Here is an 18,836-nt window from a genome sequence, read left to right on the forward strand (position 1 = left end):
ATGAACAGGTACCTGTAAGCAGCGGAGGTTGCGTCATTGAACGACTCAAATAAATATTTGCTGTTTCCTGGAAACATCTGTCTCCCTAATAATGAGGTTTGATAACGGTCCCTGGGGTTTTTGAAAGGACCAGATAGTTGGTGTTTAGGCTGATGGTCCTGCTGGCTTTGCCTTGGATAAACAGATTTTGCACCAAGATTTTGATGATGTACATATTTTGTAAAAACATTTTGAACTTCTATATTACCACTGGCGTCAGTCGTCAATAATTAGTAGATTCTTTTTTTCAGGCGGTAGTAGAGAATCGTCACACAGAGAGTCCGGTAAACCCTTCACAAAGTTTGTCTGTCTGAGTTTTAAGAGTTGGTCGTACAGTGGCTGCCAACACGAATAAATGTAAACGACGTTGTCCATAGGGTGTGAAATAATCCGCTGCGCATTTTCTGTAATATCTTTAACAAAAAAAGTTTTTCCACAATTGGATGGGCCGCTCACCACCGTGCTATCAAAACCAGAATCCATTTTTATAAACTGTAAGGCAGAGTGGTGTAATTGGGAAACACCCGGCGCTTGTTATAAACGACCTGAACTCTTTTAACTACTGTGTCATTTTTAAGGTGGAATTGCTTTTTATCGCGCTTGATCGTATCCGACACAGCTGTCAAGTGGGCGTCTGTGTTTTTACTGGCTGCGAATGACTGAACCAAGCCCTTCAGGGACTGGGGGGTGACGGTTTTGGAGTTGACAGAGTTTAATGTCACACCCTTGCATTCAACAGCGGTCTTGCCGTGGTGTGTTTGGTATGTGTGACACTTGGGCCCTCCAGACACAAAATCTGTGCTAAAAGCCCCATCCTCTAACTCATCTGTTAAATCACCCAGATACAGATCTGTCGGGGGGACCCACTCCCCTGGCTGAGATGTGAAGATCACAGCATCTGTGTTGCAGTAAAGCACGCACTCCTGCAGCTTGTCAAGCAGGTTATAGAGCTCAAGGCGTGCATGCGCGGTGGTCATGGCGCCTATGAACACATTCACGTCTTTCACACGAGCCCCCACACCGTTGGCGTGTAACCACTGCACCATAGCAACGTTGTCAGAGACAAAACCAAACTGGCTCACTTTGTAATGATCACTAAACACGAGCTGGGTAAACCTCTCAGGCTCTGGTATCAGCTCACATGAGGCCATGTTACAACGCATGCTAAAACGGCCCCAGAGTGAGTTGAGGAGGAGTTTGTTACAGCTTCTGACTGCTTTGGTGACACAGATTTTGGCCGGGTCAAGTCTGATACCCTCCTTTTCATAATAGTCGGCGATGTATTTCTCACGTTCCTGAGGTGTTGTGGCGTGTTTGGGGTAGCCTGAGGCTTCCTGTTTGCATTTCAGGAAGGTCTTGACATATTCTTTCAACAGCGTGTCTGTCTTGTCCGGAAAGTGCCAGACCTCATCAATGTGCTACAAACGATACCCCTTTTCAAGAGCTTTTTTGAGTTCAAAAGAGACCCACGTCCCAGACAACTGATGCTCTGTGTCACTATGTCTGCACTCGTCTGACTGATTTAGCTCTTCAGCACAGGTACAGCATAGCGGGAACATGAGCTTGGCATGAGCCTTGTATGGGAGGACGGGGTGGTAGAACCCCCGCGACAACAGCACAACACATTTAATGAGACCGAAAATAGTTTTCAATGTCATCAAAGTTGTGAATAATTTGCAGATGACCTACAGGGTATTTTTTTTCTTAGACTGCACTGTGGGGTAAAGGCTGGTGAAGTCGTAGTAGTGAATTTTTTCACCATCCACGCACTGGTGGTACAGTTCCATTGCATTTGTACGGCCCCCAAACAATGCATCTCTTGGATTTAGACATTCGGGTTTTCTGTACGTGGAAAGAAAACTTCTGACGGCCTGTCAGATCTACCCAATGCACTCCACTCACACCCCCACATCACAACCACTCTCAAGCCATACTGCATTCTCAGGGCTGTCACACACTCAGAAAACTGGTGGAAGAGTTCACCGTAAGATATTTTGGACACTGGGTTCTTCTTGCTCTCCACATGACACTTTACACAGCCGTGGTAAAAACAACCAGCAAATTCATAACACGTCTTTGTGGACTCACAGAAACCATCAACAAAGTAGGGTCCGATCTTCCGTGTTAAGAGCGTGTTGGATATGGTAAATGGACTCAGTTTTATAGAGCGCTCTTCTACCTCAGCAGCACTCCAAGCTCTTTACAGTGTCGTCTCATTCACCCATTCACACACACACACTGATGGTGGAGCTGCCATGCAAGGCGCCAGCTTACTCATCAGGAGCAATTATGGGTTCAGTATCTTGCTCAAGGACACTTTGACATGGTAACCGGGGCCGGGGATCGAACCAGCGACCCTTTGGTTGCCAGACAGCCTCTCTACCCCTGAGCCATGCCGCCAGATATGTATTGTTTCAGCGTGCATCACATACTCCAGCCACTGTATGGAGGCGTTAGGTCTTATTTTGTGTCATGTATGCGCCATCGTATGTCAGAGCCACTGTGTTGCGGGGTAAGAATAGTGTTTTATAACCCCCCATGCAGCTACCCGCTAATGTGGTGAAACTGTATGGATCTATCTGTGTACAGTTTAAAAATGTGTCGCGGTAGATTGTGCAGGCCTTTCTCAACACCTCCACATCATTAATGCAGTATTTGCACATTTCAGATTGTAGGTCAAATGTTTCATGACACACCGTGTTGTACCACTCCATGAACTTCTTCTGCTCGCTGACGCTCATTTTATCAAAGACGTAGCAAGACGGTTCTGGGTATTTACCCTTGTAGTATTCGTTTGCTCTTGTGTTAAACTGGTGCGGAAAGTGTCCTTTTTCCAAATCTTTAAATCCTAGAGCGTCGGGAGGTTTTGCCAAACGCATCGGTAGAAAAGAAAGCCGATCCATCTCTGGTCGTATGACTCATCGTACATATGGATCACTCTGCTGCCGCGCATGGTGACGGACGGAACAATCCCCCGCCGGACAAAATGCTCCAGCAGGATGTAGTTGTCAAAACCTGAAGCATTGTGGGCTATGAATGTGAATCTGCGAAAGTTGGGCCGTCTGTAATGATCAACAAATGCAAGCGCAAAGTGTTGAAACAGAATTTGTTTCCATCCATGTCCACAGCACACACAAAACATGCCTCGTGTTTTCCCTCGAGGTACCGGGTTTCGAAATCATAAAAGCTGTATTTTCTCTCCAGGTCTTTTTTCTCTGTAGGCTGTATATAGCACATGTGGCCGGAGCTGCCGCAGGTGAGACCTTCATTACAGAGGGCACATTTTGCAGGCGCACAAGCGTGGTTTTTTTACCAACTTTGTAAATCACCCTGTAGTCGCTACAATATTTTAAGATGTTGCAGGGCATCTGGCCATGAGTTTTATCGTGCTCTTTGTGTGCTTTGTAACAAACCTCTGACTTGCAGATGCGGTTGCAGTCCTTGCATTTTAAAGTGTTTGACGCTCGTTCACAGCAGTGTGTAAAGCACACATTGCACAAATATTTACATTTATGCCTTAGAGGACTGTCACAGGTGTTGTGGCAGTAATTACAGACATACGCTGTGCCGAAAAAGGTTTTCACGTTGGTGGTTAAGTAGTAGTGGTTGTTGTGTAGATGAAGCCAGGTGGTGTTTAAATTAGGAGCGGTGTTAGTCTGGAAACATTGCAATTGTTTACGGGCCTCTGTGTGGTGGTAAATCACAATTTTGGTGTTTATTACAGCCTCAAATTTGGCCACGTGTGTCAATAAAACCGGCTGTGAGGGGTCGAGACCTGCCGACGCATGTAGACGTGTGGCAAGCACCATTTTGTCTTGTTCAGACGCTGCGGCATCAGCAGCGTGCGCTAGGCATCTTGAAAAGCAAAGGCTGTTATCTTCTACATTGTTGTTTGGGTTAAAGAGGACATGTGCCTTTTTAGATAGAATCTGATCATAGCACACATTCCCCAATTTCAAACGCCCTGCTCCTGAGTGGTTTTGCGCCACTGTAACAATAAACTCCAGCTCGTCGTCAGTCATCGATGAATCATTACTCTGAATAGCCTGTGACACCGCCTCTCTAAACGTATCCTGGTTGCATTCATCGTCAGATTGTAATACACGTTGCACGTCGCTAGCCAGGGACGGTCCTCTCAACACAACATTTTTTATGATTTTTTTAAACCTGTCCTGTTCAGCAGCATCAGTGTTCCTGGTGCCTTGTTGTGCTGAAGCAGTTTTATTCTGCATAGGAGGAATCTGATAAACACCTCCTATTGCCATTTATGTTTAACTTTATTAGGAATCGTGTTGGTTCATTGATGAAGCTACCGGACTGAGGCTCAGGAGTGGATAGGAAGAGAGAACAGGGACAGGATAGCGAAGACAAGGGGGAGGGGAGGGACAAAAACAACAACAATAGCAGAAAAAACACACAAAAAACAAACAAAAAACCAAACAAAAACCAAATAAACAAACAAAGAAAAAGTAACAACAACAAAAGAAAAAGAAAGAAAAAACATTGGTTGCAGAATTTCCGGTGCAGGGTTACCATTTGGTTTAATATAATTTTTAGATAAATGTCTGAGTGTGTGTTTATGGGTCAGTTGTGCGCTCCATGCGTGTATGTGTGTATACGCGTGTGTAAGTGTGTGTGTGCTACGGTTTGTCTTGGATACTGTGGGTAGCTGGCTGTAGCTGATGTGGGGGGGCCAGGACATCGCACCCTCAGTCCAGGATAGCAGGTAGGTCAGGACCAGGCCACCAGAGCACCCAGAAACCCCCAGGACACAGGGAGCCCCAGGCCACCCCTCCCCCAAGAAACAGCCACAGGCCCAACCCATGCCTGGACCCCTAGGAAAGCATAGGAGCAGCAACCCCCACCCAGAAGCAACCCACAGAGAGACGGGGCAGAGATGACCCCGGTCCCGCCGAGCACCCCCCCCCCCCCACAGCATGAGCAGAGCCCAGGGGCACAGGGCCCCTCTGGCCCGAGACCCGACCAGAGCCCCCCATGAGGTCCGCCAGCGGCGAGGCTGACACCCACCCACACCCCACACCCCACACCCAGGCAGGGCAGCCACAGCCCACCACAACGACCAGGCCCACCGCCCCCGAACAGAGCTATCTCCCCCCAACCCACGATCCCCATCCCCTCTACTCATCCCCTGTTCTCCCCCTCCCCCCAGAGCAGGAGGGCTTCAGGCTATAGGGCACCACCAGCCAGCCAGCCGGGACCCCCCACCCCCCGAGAGGCCCAGCCCACCCGCCGGGGTGAGTCGAAGGCACGCACGCCCAGGACCGCCACCCCTGGACAAAACAATATCTTCCTCCATACAGGGGCTGAGTACTCCATAGATGCTGATACGGTCCAGGGCACCTCAGACTGAGTGAAACCGCCAGCGAGCGATCCACCGCACAACAGCAGGGCCCGTGACCAACCCCAGCCCAACCACCAAGCCGGGAAGATGACCAGCCCTCCCCAAAGAGCCCCGGCCAGGCCCCCAGGCCTGCAATGGTGCAGTTAGCAAAGGAGGCAGCACTGGACCCACTCCCTGCCCCAGCTGCCCCCCCATCCCAACATGGTGCAGGGTGCGTGTTGTGCGTGAGAATGTAGATGTGATGATGTGGATGACTAGAATGTAGTTAAAATTGGCGGAGGGACCCAGGGCATGGGAGCCCTGCCAGTTGCAGAAGGCAGAGTTTCCCAGTACATCCTCATGCGCTCCCCCAAGCCCTAAATGTCTACGATGTGATTAAAATTGGGGGGTCCAGCCCCTCAAGGCCTAGTGATACATAAGATGTGATGTGATGGGACAGAGAGGCAATGAGAAGGGCTGAGGAATGGGCCAGACCTGCAGGGGGCCAACTTCCAGACTGGCCCCGCTGACTCAACACAACATTAAAAACACTGCCAGGTTGTGACCTTTCTAAAGCGCTGTCAATCACTCCAGAGAGCCTGTCTCTAGTAAAAGTGGGTACACATTCAGGGTTGTCAGTAGCTACATCCCTAAAATCAACTTTTTGATGCAGTTCTATAGCATTAAATTGGCTAATCTCCCTCACAGACCCCTGCCCATAGCCAGTTTGTCTTGAAATGTGTGGTGTGTTAATACTGCTACAAGCAACAGCTTCAGGTTCATGTACAGGTCTAGCAATTACCTGTTCAGATTGTGGTGGCGGTGTGGTGTGAGGCCCTCCATTTAGAAGTTCAGGGTCTCTTGCCGGCTGTGCTGGTTCGAGCTCTGTTGCAAGATTTCCTCCAGATCTTTAAAATATTCTTCCGCAGGTCTGGTCTGACAAATGTCTTCCAGCGCCACCACTGTGGGTGACAGTTGCTTGATCCAGGGCCCTCTAGCGCCCTCCGGTGTCAAGGGCAGTTGAATGTTGTGAGGTGTGGGAATAGGTAGTCTTTCAAGCATATTGACCGCCTGCTGCATATGAAGGAATCCTGGTGAAGGATCTATGAATTGAAAATAAGAAAAACTTGTTGGGTCTGAGGGTGTCGGTAAAACTGTTTGAAAAGCTTGCACTCACATCCCATCATGCCTGGGGCTCACTGCCTTTCTCTCAGCTGTGCATGGCCTTTTCTCACAGGGTCTGTAATTTTGAAATTAAATGTGTTAAATTGTGTGCTGGGTGTTTTACATCCACAAAGGATGATTTAGCCCTCTGACACACCCTTGCGCCCTGGTCAATCGACTCCTCTTTAAACTGAGCCTGTTTTTGCGCTCAGGTGCGGTTGGGATGTCTGTAAACAAATAAGTGATCAATGAATGAGGGTTAGGGTTAGACTTAATTAGTGGTCAATTTGTGACTGTAAAGTGTGAAGACAATATACACGGAGTTGCTTACTGCTGCGATCAGCCATTATTTCTCCCAGCAATAAGAAAATCAGGATCCCGATCCCGATGCTTGTGCACCACAGGGCCGGTCACACAAAACTGTTTGACCTCCTGAACCACTGTGGTTAAACCATACTAAGAAATAAAATGGGTGGAGCCCTGCCACCTGACCACGGCATGTCATGGCTTGTCGGGACTTGAGTTTTACTTTTAAACGCAGTATTTTACAAAATCAAATATTTTAGCCAGAAAGGGTTACTACAGAACCCCTTAAAACAGATACTCATGTTGAAGTACATGTTCAGATTTGATCACACCGGGCCCTTTAACAAGCATGTCCACAGAAACAAGACAGTGTTGAAAAAGGTTGATATTTATTGAACTCCTCAGAGTTTACAGGGACAAAACAACAAAAACACCCACATTGAAAATGACCTCACTTTGGCTGCCATGTGTTTGAGATCAAGCGGTGGTCCACACAGCTGGTCCAGAATCCTGGTCCTGACGCTATGCTGCCATAATAGCTGTCAATGGCTTTTATGGCAGCGTCTGGCATGGCTGGATGGTGGAAGTGTCTCAGTGGCTCCTGCTATTTTAGAGGGGCTGATGAGCATTTTCTCTAGAAAGTTTCTGATTGTGCGCAGGAAATTGTTGTTCCACGACCTCGTCATGATGGCGTCATAATTCCTATCAAAGTACCGATAGGGTAAGTCATCATCACACGTGTGTGGCCCCTGAAACACGTCCACACAGCCATCGTCCTGCTGCTGCGCTCAGCACTCCTCACAGTCATGGTACCACTGCGACATGATTGATTCGTTTAGCAGCAGAAGTACAACTCTTGTCAGGTGCTCCATCAAGCGGTCTGAAGTCTCACGGTCCATGTAGCGAACATCATGATCCACATACACATGGGCAGATCCCACTAGAATCTCACAGGGTAGATCCTCTAGTTGACGCGTCTCCACCGACGAATACAAACGTCTACCCTCATCTACGCACAGAAAAACAGGGTGTTAAAACACAAAGGCATTAAAACAAATAGGCATTGGGGAAAAACTTAACCAGAGTTAACCAGAGTCGTGTCCATGATTCAACAGGAAAAAACACGGGCGTGAGTCCAGCGGTCTACACCTTGGGTCGGAAACACATATGATACAGCAACAAACTCTGGGTCAAATATTTTGTGGCTGGGCGTATTTATGTACCACCAAGAATCCCATTGTTGCGAGCTGCGGTAAAGGAAATGGACATGACCCTTTTTAGCTGGGGGGGGGGGGGGGTGCACGAGGACATATATATTTACATATATTGCCACAACTGTTGTACATAATACCATGCTCCTCTAAGCTATTTATATATCAGGACTTTACCTTATTTTATTTTTATTTTTTTTATTTTCTATTTTATTCATCAGTATTTGTTTTTCTTTCCTTTTTCTCGTGCTATTCACTTGGAGTTGTCTGCCTGCCTTTTTCTAAGCATTTCATCGCTCAAATGACGCTGTCAATATTGTGCATATGACAATAAAGAATCTTGAATCTTGAAACGTGCACACGTCAGGTGCACGCACACACACGTGTACACACACACACACACACAAACACATACAGTCATACACACACGTGCGCACGCTCACGGACTTGCGCGATAACATATTGGATTTCCCTGACACAGCCTTCTTACCATGGCGAAGGACTCTGAGTGTGGAGTGCCTCTGTGCTGTCTCTCAGTCCAGAATGTTCCAGCCATCAGGAGGTCTTCTTGATCTCAGCCGCGTCCTCAATCTGGCGGTTGTACCTGCCGTGTAGGTGCTTGTCCGTCCACGTCTGCTCCTCCCCCTCCTCAGTCTCATCAAGTTTCAGCGAGCAGATCTTACTCTCTGGAGGTATTTGGTAGTGGTTGACTTCCTTGCTGCCTCCTCATGGTTTCCATTAGTCTGTGGGATCCCAAGGTACTTGTAACTGCTCTGGATGTCACCTGTGTTTCCTCCTGGTAGGTCGACCCCTTCAGTTCTGATCATCTGGCCTCTCCTTGATACCATCCGGCCACATTTGTCCAGTCTGAATGACCTCCCTACATCGTTGCTGTAGATCCTACAGCAGCATCAGTGAGTCAGTTTGTCCCTCATTCCTGGTGTACAGTGTGATGTCATCCATGTAGAGCAGGTGGCTGATTGTTGCCCCGCTTCAGAATCAGTACCTGTAACCACTCTTTGTGATGATCTGACTGAGGGGTTCAGGCCGATGCGGAGCAGGAGTGGTGACAGTGCATCTCCTTGGTTTATATCATGATGTTAACTTGGGCTGCTGGCCTCCAGGGTCGTCTTCCACATCCTCATCGAGCTCCTGATGAAGGCTCTCAGTTTACTGTTGATGTTGTACAGTTCCAGACGTTCTAGTATCCATGTGTGCGGCACTGAGTCGTAGGCTTTCTTGTAATCCAGGCGCTGCACAGGCTGGTCAGTCTGCTCTTACAGTCTGGGGCGACTGCTCTGTCAACCAGTAGCTGGTGCTTGGCTCCTCGCGTGTTAGTGCCAATTCCTTTCTGAGCCCCGTTCATGTATTGACCCATGTGCTTACTTATCTTAGCCGCTATGATACCTGACTGGAGCTTCCATGTTGTGGAGAGGCAGGTTACTGGTCAGTATTAGGATGGGATGGGTCCATTCTGGGGGTCCTTCATGATCAGGACTGTCCTGGGTTCTCCACTCTGGGTGCGTCCCATCCCTTATCAGCTGGTTCATCTCTCCTGCAGGGCGAGTGCAGTTAGCTTCTTCAGCCAGTACGTGTGGATCATGTCAGGGCCTGGTGGTGTCCAGCTCTTCATCTTTGACATATATATCATGTGGTTTGTGTCTGGTGTGAGGGTGGAGGTTCCTCCTGGAGTGGTTTACTAGTGAGCAGCAGGTGTTTGTAGCCTTGAACTGCGCTGCTACGAATGTAGAATGTAATTCCCCACATGAAGAGACACACATCATTCAAATGTTACCCTACATTGCAGTTTCAGCCTATCCTGTTGGAGAATCCAGGCACCGAAATGCAAGAACTGTGTGTGTGTGTGTGTGTGTGCGTGTGTGTGTGTGTGTGTGTGTGTGTGTAATGTAGTTCAATGTAGGGGAAGTGGGTGTGGGGGTTGAGAATGTGGAAGGGAATTATGCCTTTTTCAGAGGGGAGGGGTGTATGTGTATATGTATGTGTACATGTGGGGGATGGGCAAGTCACACTGTGTGTATGTGCACAAAATATGTGTGGGCTAGTATGTGTGTGTGTGCGCGTGTGTGTTTGTGTGTGTGCCTATAAACACTCAAGAGCTTTCCTGTGTGCTTGTGCGGGTTTTTATTTCCAAAATGAGTTTTTGTATTTGAATACTACACACACGCTCGTATTGAGTGAATGTGTCACCATATAAATTCTAATTTATGTCTATGTGAGCAGCTTAGCATGATTTATTTGCATGTTTGACCATATGTTCAACCTCGCTGTGGGTGTACATGTGTGTGAGTATTTGTGTGCACAAAATATTCAGTGGGTTTTGTCTTGAAGCAAAATGCTTCTCTTTCTCTCTCAGTCAGTTCAGAAAGTTTCTTTGTCTCTGAGGATGAGTTGGCTTATCAGTTTTTGATGTAAACGATCCTCTGAATAATGTTAGTCACATCAGGCCGGCGTGGCTCAGAGGTAGAGAGGCCATCTAGCAACAAAGGGATTGCTGGTTCCATCCCCACTTCTCCCAGGGACCATGTCCAAGTGCCCTTGAGCAAGATACTGAACCCCTAATTGCTCCTGATGGCCCTGAGACGGACTGGTGACCCATCCAGGGTGAACACTGCCTCTCACCCAATGACAGCTGGGATAGACTCCACCCCCCCATGACCCTTCATGGATAAGAGGGAGAAAATGGATGGATGGGTGGATGGATGGAATGGATGATGGATGGATGTATGGATGCATGTATGATGGATGGATGGTTGATGGATGGATGGATGATGGATGAATGATGGATGGATGGATGGATGATGGATGATGGATGGATGGATGATGGATGGATGATGGATGGATGGATGATGGATGGATGGATGGATGGATGAATGATGGATGGATGGATGATGGATGGATGGATGATGGATGGATGATGTATGTATGATGAATGATGGATGTATGATGGATGTATGATGGATAATGGATGGATGAATGATGGATGGATGATGTATGTATGATGAATGATGGATGAATGATGGATGGATGATGTTAATAACCCTCTCAATACTGTAACCACTCCTCTGCTTTTAGCGCAGGGCTGTGGTCGTTACTTGCTTCAGAAAAGGAAACACCTGGGATCAGTCTGACAGCAAATAAAGACAAGAACCAGCCACCAGCCCACATTCACATCATTACCCATGAAATGATGCCATGTTTGTTCCTGTCTGAACGAGTGTGCATAAACTCTGAGGTGTTTTCCCCAAACGCTGGAGGAGGGCGAAGGCATGGCACTGAATATGCTGGAATACTTTGCAACAACTCAAAGTCTCTTTCTCGTCATCCTGGCCTGTGCCCCCAGATTTCAGAAACTCTTGTGCTACTGTGAACTGTGCCTCAAGCATTTCTGTGTTCGTTAAATGCAGTAGTGGTTCGTTAGCATCCAGGACATTCTCACTGGCAGGGTCCAAAGCTGCCACGTGTTTGCCTTTACGCTTGCTAAAACACACAGCTATTTCACTGACAATCGAGTTGATGATGCTGAAAACCAGCCGCTTGCACTCTTGTTGAGTGCTCACTTCTTTGCACTGAGCAAGACGATCACTCACCACGTAGTCTTGTAGGGTTCTGGTGGCCTGTTGCGGTCGTTTTGAAAGAGCAGGTGCATCAACATCTGCATCTTCACTTTCAGCCCACAGTTTCAAAAAATTCTGCATCAGATTGTAGATCGTCTCTGCACAAAGAGGCCGGACCACGGGGATTAGATCTGTCTCCTCGGCTGGAAGCATCCTATTGGGTGGGTCCATCAGCCCAGTACTTTGTTCATCACACAGTCGGCAAATGTGAGGCTCCGTTCTATGATGGGCTTGTGAAGCCAACACCTTCAATTTTCACATCAGCACTTGCTCCTGAGGTTCCCATTTCTTTTAGAAAGCCCACCAGTGTGGTAAGTGACTTCAGCACCACAGACACTGTGTCAAGGTGTCAAGTCCACCACTGACTTTGATCCCCGACCCCGGTGACCATGTCAAACTGTCCTTGAGCAAGATACTGAACCCATAATTGCTCCTCATGAGCAGGTTGGTGCCTTGCATGGCAGCTCCACCATCAGTGAGTGAGTGTGTGTGAACGGGTGAATGAGACGACACTGTAAAGAGCTTGGAGTGCTGCTGAGGTAGAAAAGCGCTCTATAAAACGGAGTCCGTTTACTTGTCTGTTGTCGGCATCGATAAAAGTCCCTCTTGTGGTTTGCCATCCTTGTCCACATAACGCACAACTAAAGATACATTTTCTTTGCCTGTAGGGTCTTCAGGTGGCATCCACCATGAACCATGACTCCCCAACGTCTTTAGCAATTTGCTCTGTCACGATTGTACTCTTCAGCTCAATAATTTGATTTTGAATATCATTTGATGTGTAAGTTGTGTTTCTTGGGAGTCTTTTTGGGAGATTATCTAATGAGACAGGTACCCTGGATGGCACCACCCTGGCCCCCAGCACCACCATAAGGAACCTAGGAGTTCTCCTTGACCAGGACCCTTTAACTCCCACATTCAACAAATCTCCAGGACGCCTTCTTCCATCTACGTAACATCGCTAAGATCAGACACATCCTGGCTCAAGAAGATGCAGAAAAACTAGTCCCTGCTTTTGTCACTTCCAGGCTGGATTACTGCACCTCCCTCCTACCAGGCTGGACTAATGAGTCCCTAAAGACTCTCCAGCTGGTCCAGAACGCTGCTGCCGCGTGTTGACTAGAACTGGTAGCAGAGACCAGGTCTCTCCTGGATTGAACTCCTCTTCTTCTACCCTCATCCCAGATCCTGGTGCTGCTGGAGGAGGCTCCAGACCTGAAGAGGCTCCAGCTGCCACCCATAGCTCCACCTGCTCACATCCCCGTCTGTCCATCAGTCTCTCCTCCTTTCTCTCCCACGTTCTCTCTGTCCCTCTCTTTCCTACTGTCTCTCTGTCTTCCTCCATTCTCTGTCTTTGTCTCTGTCCATCAGTCTCTCCTCCTTTCTCTCTCTTTATCTCTGTCCCTCTCTTTCCTTCTCTCTCTGTCTTCCTCCATTCTCTGTCTTTGTCTCTGTCCATCAGTCTCTCCTCCTTTCTCTCTCTCTTTATCTCTGTGCCTCTCTTTCCTTCTGTCTCTGTCTTCCTCCATTCTGTCTTTGTCTCTGTCCATCAGTCTCTCCTCTTTTCTCTCCCTCATTATCTCTGTCCCTCTTTCCTTCTGTCTCTCTGTCTTCCTCCATTCTCTGTCTTTGTCTCTGTCCATCAGTCTCTCCTCCTTTCTCTCCCTCGTTCTCTCTGTCCCTCTCTTTCCTACTGTCTCTCTGTCTTCCTCCATTCTCTGTCTTTGTCTCTGTCCATCAGTCTCTCCTCCTTTCTCTCCCTCTTTATCTCTGTCCCTCTCTTTCCTTCTGTCTCTCTGTCTTCCTCCATTCTCTGTCTTTGTCTCTGTCCATCAGTCTCTCCTCCTTTCTCTCTCTCTTTATCTCTGTCCCTCTCTCTCCTTCTGTCTCTCTGTCTTCCTCCATTCTCTGTCTTTGTCTCTGTCCATCAGTCTCTCCTCCTTTCTCTCCCTCTTTATCTCTGTCCCTCCCTTTCCTTCTGTCTCTCTGTCTTCCTCCATTCTCTGTCTTTGTCTCTGTCCTGCTCTCTCTCCGTCTCCATTGACCCTGGATCTGCTCCACCTTCCTGCTGGTAAAGGAAGGTTCTGGTGGCTGCTGTTGCAGGATGTGCTTGCTGATGGAGAATTGTTGGGTGGAGGTTCATTAAGGGAGGGAGGTGCTGGACCTGCTCTACTTGGAAAGAGTCAGGACAGAACTTTGGTTGGGATTTGGTGCCGTACAGATCAAACTGACTTGTCTGCCATTCACCATGGTTTTAAGCTCAGTTGTTGTTTATTTAATGGTTGATTTTTCCGCTGCCACCCCCTGCAATGTGGCGCTCATCTTCAACGCTTCGGCAGACATTTCTTCCATTTTAGCGTTTGTTTCACCATGTTGTATTCCTGGCTCTGGCGGCGCTGTGTTTGATGCTGCCCCTTCTTCTGTAAACAAATTCCTTGTAAAATAAGAGTGAAGAGCTGGCAGCAGAGACACCAGTACTATACCGTAATTTTACGGTATAAATATCGTGACATGACTTGACAGTAGTAGGCTGTAAACCAGAAATACAGGATATTTCTGTATTCCTGCAATATACAGTAAAATACTGGCAGCAAAAATGCCAGGAATATACTGTATTTCCACAGTATCCATACTGTGGAAATACAAGGAAGAGCAAGGAAGCCCAGACTGTCCTCTCCGAGCCACTTCCACCAGCTCATCTGGGGGAATCCTGAGACGTTCCCAGGCCATCCGTGAGATTTAATCCCTCCAGCGTGTCCTGGGTCGGCCTCGGGGCCTCCTCCTGGTCCGACATGCCTGGAACACCTCCTGAGGGAGGGGTCCAGGTGGCATCTGGTCATTACCCAGAGCTCATGACCACAGGTGAGGGTTGGAACGTAGATTGACCAGTAAATCAAGAGTCTCTCCTTCTGGCTAAGCTCCCTCTTCACCACAACAGACTGGTTTAGCACCCCCATCACTGCAGATGCCGCCCCAATCCACCTGTCAATCTCCCGCTCCATCCTACCTTCACTCTTGAACAAGACCAGATACTTAAACTCCTCCACCTGAGGCAGGACCTCCCCCCCGGCTTGGACTGGGCTAACCACCCTTTCCCAGCTGAGGACCATGGCCTCAGACTTGGAGGTGCTGATTCTCATCCCAGCCGCTTCACACTCAGCTGCTAACTGACCCAGCAAGAGCTGGAGGTCATGGCCTGATGAAGCTAAGAGGACCACGTCATCCAAAGAGCAGAGACGACATCCTCCTGCCACCAAACTCGACCCCCTCCACCACCCAGCTGTGCCTAGAAATTCTGTCCATAAAGGTTATGAACAGAACCGGTGACAAAGGGCAGCCTTGGCGGAGTCCAACCCTCACTGGGAACAAGTCAGACTTACACAACGCGAACCAGACTCTCACTCCTCCGGTAGAAAAACTGAACGGTCCTTTGGCCTTTCTGATTGTATCAGACATTATTAACATCGTTAATATTAAATTCCAGAGTTTTTGCCACTCCAAAACTACATAGAGAAACCTTAAAATTATACATTGCATAATCTGCATTATAACATCTTAAACATTTTCATATTGGCTCATATCAGACGCCACCTGATACCAATATATCCCTGTAATTGTTCCATACCGGCCCATAAGATCGGCCAACCAAGTTATCGATCGGCTCTGAGACATAAGTTTGAACTGTTTTCATATTCCTGTCATACTATGTACGTATGTGTGTGTATAATATATGTATATACGTATATACAGTATATACTTATGTGTATATACTGTATATACGTATATACAGTATATACAGTATATACTGTATATACGTATATACAGTATATACAGTATATACTGTATATACGTATATACAGTATATACTGTATATACTGTATATACGTATATACAGTATATACAGTATATACTGTATATACGTATGTACAGTATATACACATAAGTATATACAGTATATACAGTATATACTGTATATACGTATGTACAGTATATACACATAAGTATATACAGTATATACACATAAGTATATACAGTATATACACAAGTATATACAGTATATACACAAGTATATACAGTATATACACAAGTATATACATATATACAGTTTATATACATAAGTATATACATATATACACATACATACATGCATCATTAGCAATATTTGGAAAACCATACTAAAGACTGTTTTCAAAGAAGAAGCATCAAGACCTTTTTGACGACTTGAGTAAGAACAGTTAGCAAACGAGCACCACTGGAAACGTGGGGGAAACTGCCCACAGGCAGGAGTTGGTCTTTGCCAGCAGTCCAGAGAGTCAGACACGTTTTCTAGGGTTCAAAGCACCTGCATCAACTAATCTGCAGTATCCTAACTGCCGTCTGTGAAATTGTATTTTCAAAATTAAAGCTGCAAGCAGCATTGTTAGGGCCTGAGCCCCCGCGCGGCCTATGGCCGCGTCCTTGACACCGGCCCGAATCCAACGGTGTAATCGGCAAATCCCTAGGCCTTGTAGTTTAGGAGATACCAGCCTCAGTTCGCTGCACAGTGTGAGTGCAGAGTTGAGAGCTGGCCCTTTAACAGCCCCTCCCTTCTCTGCTCGCTCTCTGCCATCTCTGTCAGAGCTGAGAGCAGAGCTGAGAGCAGAGCTGAGAGCAGAGCTGCCAGCTGGCCCTTTAAGAACCCCTCCCCCGCTGCTCTGTCTTTGATCTGTGCTAGAGTGAGAGCAGAGCTGAGAGCTGGCCCTTTAAGAACACCTCCCCACTGCTCTGTCTTTGATCTGTGCTAGAGCTGAGAGCAGAGCTGAGAGCTGGCCCTTTAAGAACCCCTCCCCCACTGCTCTGTCTTTGATCTGTGCTAGAGTGAGAGCAGAGCTGAGAGCTGGCCCTTTAAGAACCCCTCCCCCACTGCTCTGTCTTTGATCTGTGCTAGAGCTGAGAGCAGAGCTGCCAGCTGGCCCTTTAAGAACCCCTCCCCCGCTGCACTTTCTTTGATCTGTGCTAGAGTGGAGAGAGCGGAGGATTAAGAGAAATGGAGTGTGTAAAAGCTTAATAAGTCGGCATACGTTGGTCAAAAGTAACACAAAATACCATATTTTTGTAGGGATTTTTGTCAGGAATCCAGTGGTGAGTTTTTAAAAGCTGTGGTATGGATGGTGTAGATGTGAGAAGCATTTGTTTGAGAGTATGTACCATGAGAGGACACGCTCTCCCCATAGACTTCCATTGTAAGGTGAAAAGTGTCTCCCCCACTTTGACGGCTTATAAAATGAGAACCGAGCGCGTAGTATATTAACCTTGAACAACTTTTAATCAGCACAGTTGGGAGAGCAATGTGTGAAAGTTTGGAAGCCCTGGCATTTACGGTTTAGGAGGAGATAGATTTTGTTTGGGGCGCAAAATTGTCCAAATTTAGACATTCGTGTCCAAATTATGGACATCCTGTTACAGTTAGGTCAGGGGTGTGAGTGTATGATTTATCCGTCTTGATGAGACGAGTTCAATGGTGTTTGTCCCATGTCTGTAGGACATTCCTACAGGTTGTGGCGTGGTTTTTTGTGTATGTAGGTGGCGCTATTGAGTAGAGTGCCTCTTTTTTTTAAATTATCGAATTTTTCGCCGCACCCGATGTGCGTACCAAATTTGGTGAGTTTTCAAGCATGTTTAGGGGGTCAAATTAACTTTTGAAGTGGCGAGTGTGACTTCGAAACATAATAGGGTCTTCGCCGGACTGGCTCAGGCCCTAATAACTGTGTGTGTGTTACCTCTTACAACAGTCCTGTGAGGTAGGGGGTGTGAGTGTGTGTGTGTGTGTATCCTGTGAGGTTGTGTGTGTGAGCTCAAGAAAGGAGAGAAGACACTTGCAATCGGCCTGGGCATGCTGATTGACAGCACCCAACATCCGACCAATCAGAGGGCTGAATCAAGAGGCACTTCTAGAGCTGCAGGTAGCAGAGCAGGAGCGGCGGCCTGTTGACATGTCGAAATGACATCATGAGTCAGGAGCGAGCAGGAGGACAAAAGACCAAACAAGAGGAAGCTGGAGCTCCACTTGAAGGGGGTTTGTTGTTGAAATAAAACCTGGTGGCACAAACCTGAGCTGCTCCTCAGAGAGGAGGCTCGTCTCCAGGCTCCGTCTGAACCGGAGCACTTTTCCTTCCAGTGGCCCTGATCAACTTTCATTGAACGTCTTGTCGGCACCCAAAGGATCACCTCTGAACAACAAGAGTGGGGTCGTATTGATGAGCTACACACTTGACTAAAGTTTATAACTCTTGTGGCGTAATGATGTAACAACGCTAACTGCTCCCAGAAAATTCTGTACTCCTACAGGAAGGTCCCACAGAGGTTCAAAGATGTCACGAGCAGGAGACAATATAAGAAATACTATTTTATTTATTGGTGAGGATTTAAAACAGGTAGATCACATGATTCCATTACAAACAGTTAGCACAGGCCAGAGCAGCCAGTAAAATTGTACAAGTGTGTGGCTTACCAGGCGGCAAGAGGACAAACAAAACAAAAGAACCTCTTCAAATCATAACACCCGTGACGTCACACTCACAACAGAGATGGTGAAGGGAAACCCACCACCAGGACAGGACAGCAGCAAGTCACCACACTGCCAGGAGAAACTAGATTAATAACTGGACAACAGAATTATAATTAAAAAAACATAGGGTCACAGTAACCACCCCAAATACGCACCACTTGACACGGAACAGCAGGTCCCACGTCACGGGCCACCCAGCTGTTTCAAAGAATGCACCTGGTGAAGCGGAGACAGGGTAAGGCAGCAAAAGACAACGGAGCTTCCCGACAGGGAAACGGAATGCGCACCCGGAGCCCCGGATTGCGCCCAACAATCCCCGCAAGGCCAGCAGACTGACTCGCTGCAGGAGAGGTATAACGTCACAAGCCGCGCCGTGAGATGTACAACAAGCCTGGTGGCAGCACCTTACCTGGATCAGGTTCGGGGGTTTATGAAGCCCACCACGCCACGCTAGGCGGGTGGCTGCACCAAGCCGTCTAAGCGGCTAAACAACTCATCAGCACGGCTCCAGCAGCCAGCCGCGCTGCGCCACGCTGAATTGGATGAGGAAGAGGGTGCACGCCGCGCTGGAAGCGCCACAGCTGTGAAGGCAA

At 47.7% G+C, this 18,836-nt stretch overlaps 1 long non-coding RNA gene across 3 annotated transcripts in view; it reads right to left on the reverse strand.

The window, feature by feature from the left end:
- Positions 1 to 17,363: 17,363 nt before the first annotated feature.
- LOC147261164 (uncharacterized) overlaps positions 17,364 to 18,836 on the reverse strand; it is a 1,482-nt gene continuing 9 nt past the window's right edge. Inside the window, exons 1-4 of one of the 3 annotated variants that reach the window (XR_015116077.1) lie at positions 18,653 to 18,836; positions 18,399 to 18,583; positions 17,786 to 18,312; positions 17,364 to 17,660 (exon numbers count right to left, since the gene is read on the reverse strand). The exon at positions 18,653 to 18,836 is cut by the window's right edge and continues 9 nt beyond it. This is a non-coding gene — a long non-coding RNA (uncharacterized LOC147261164). Of the gene's footprint in view, positions 18,313 to 18,398; positions 18,584 to 18,652 lie in introns of all 3 variants that reach the window. The other 2 variants (XR_015116078.1, XR_015116076.1) reach the window with 2 other exon arrangements.

Source organism: Aulostomus chinensis, chromosome 5 (assembly GCF_037954235.1).
Source record: "Aulostomus chinensis isolate RoL2024-O1b breed Wild chromosome 5, RoL_Achi_v1.0, whole genome shotgun sequence".
Classification (NCBI taxonomy): Eukaryota; Metazoa; Chordata; class Actinopteri; order Syngnathiformes; family Aulostomidae; genus Aulostomus; species Aulostomus chinensis.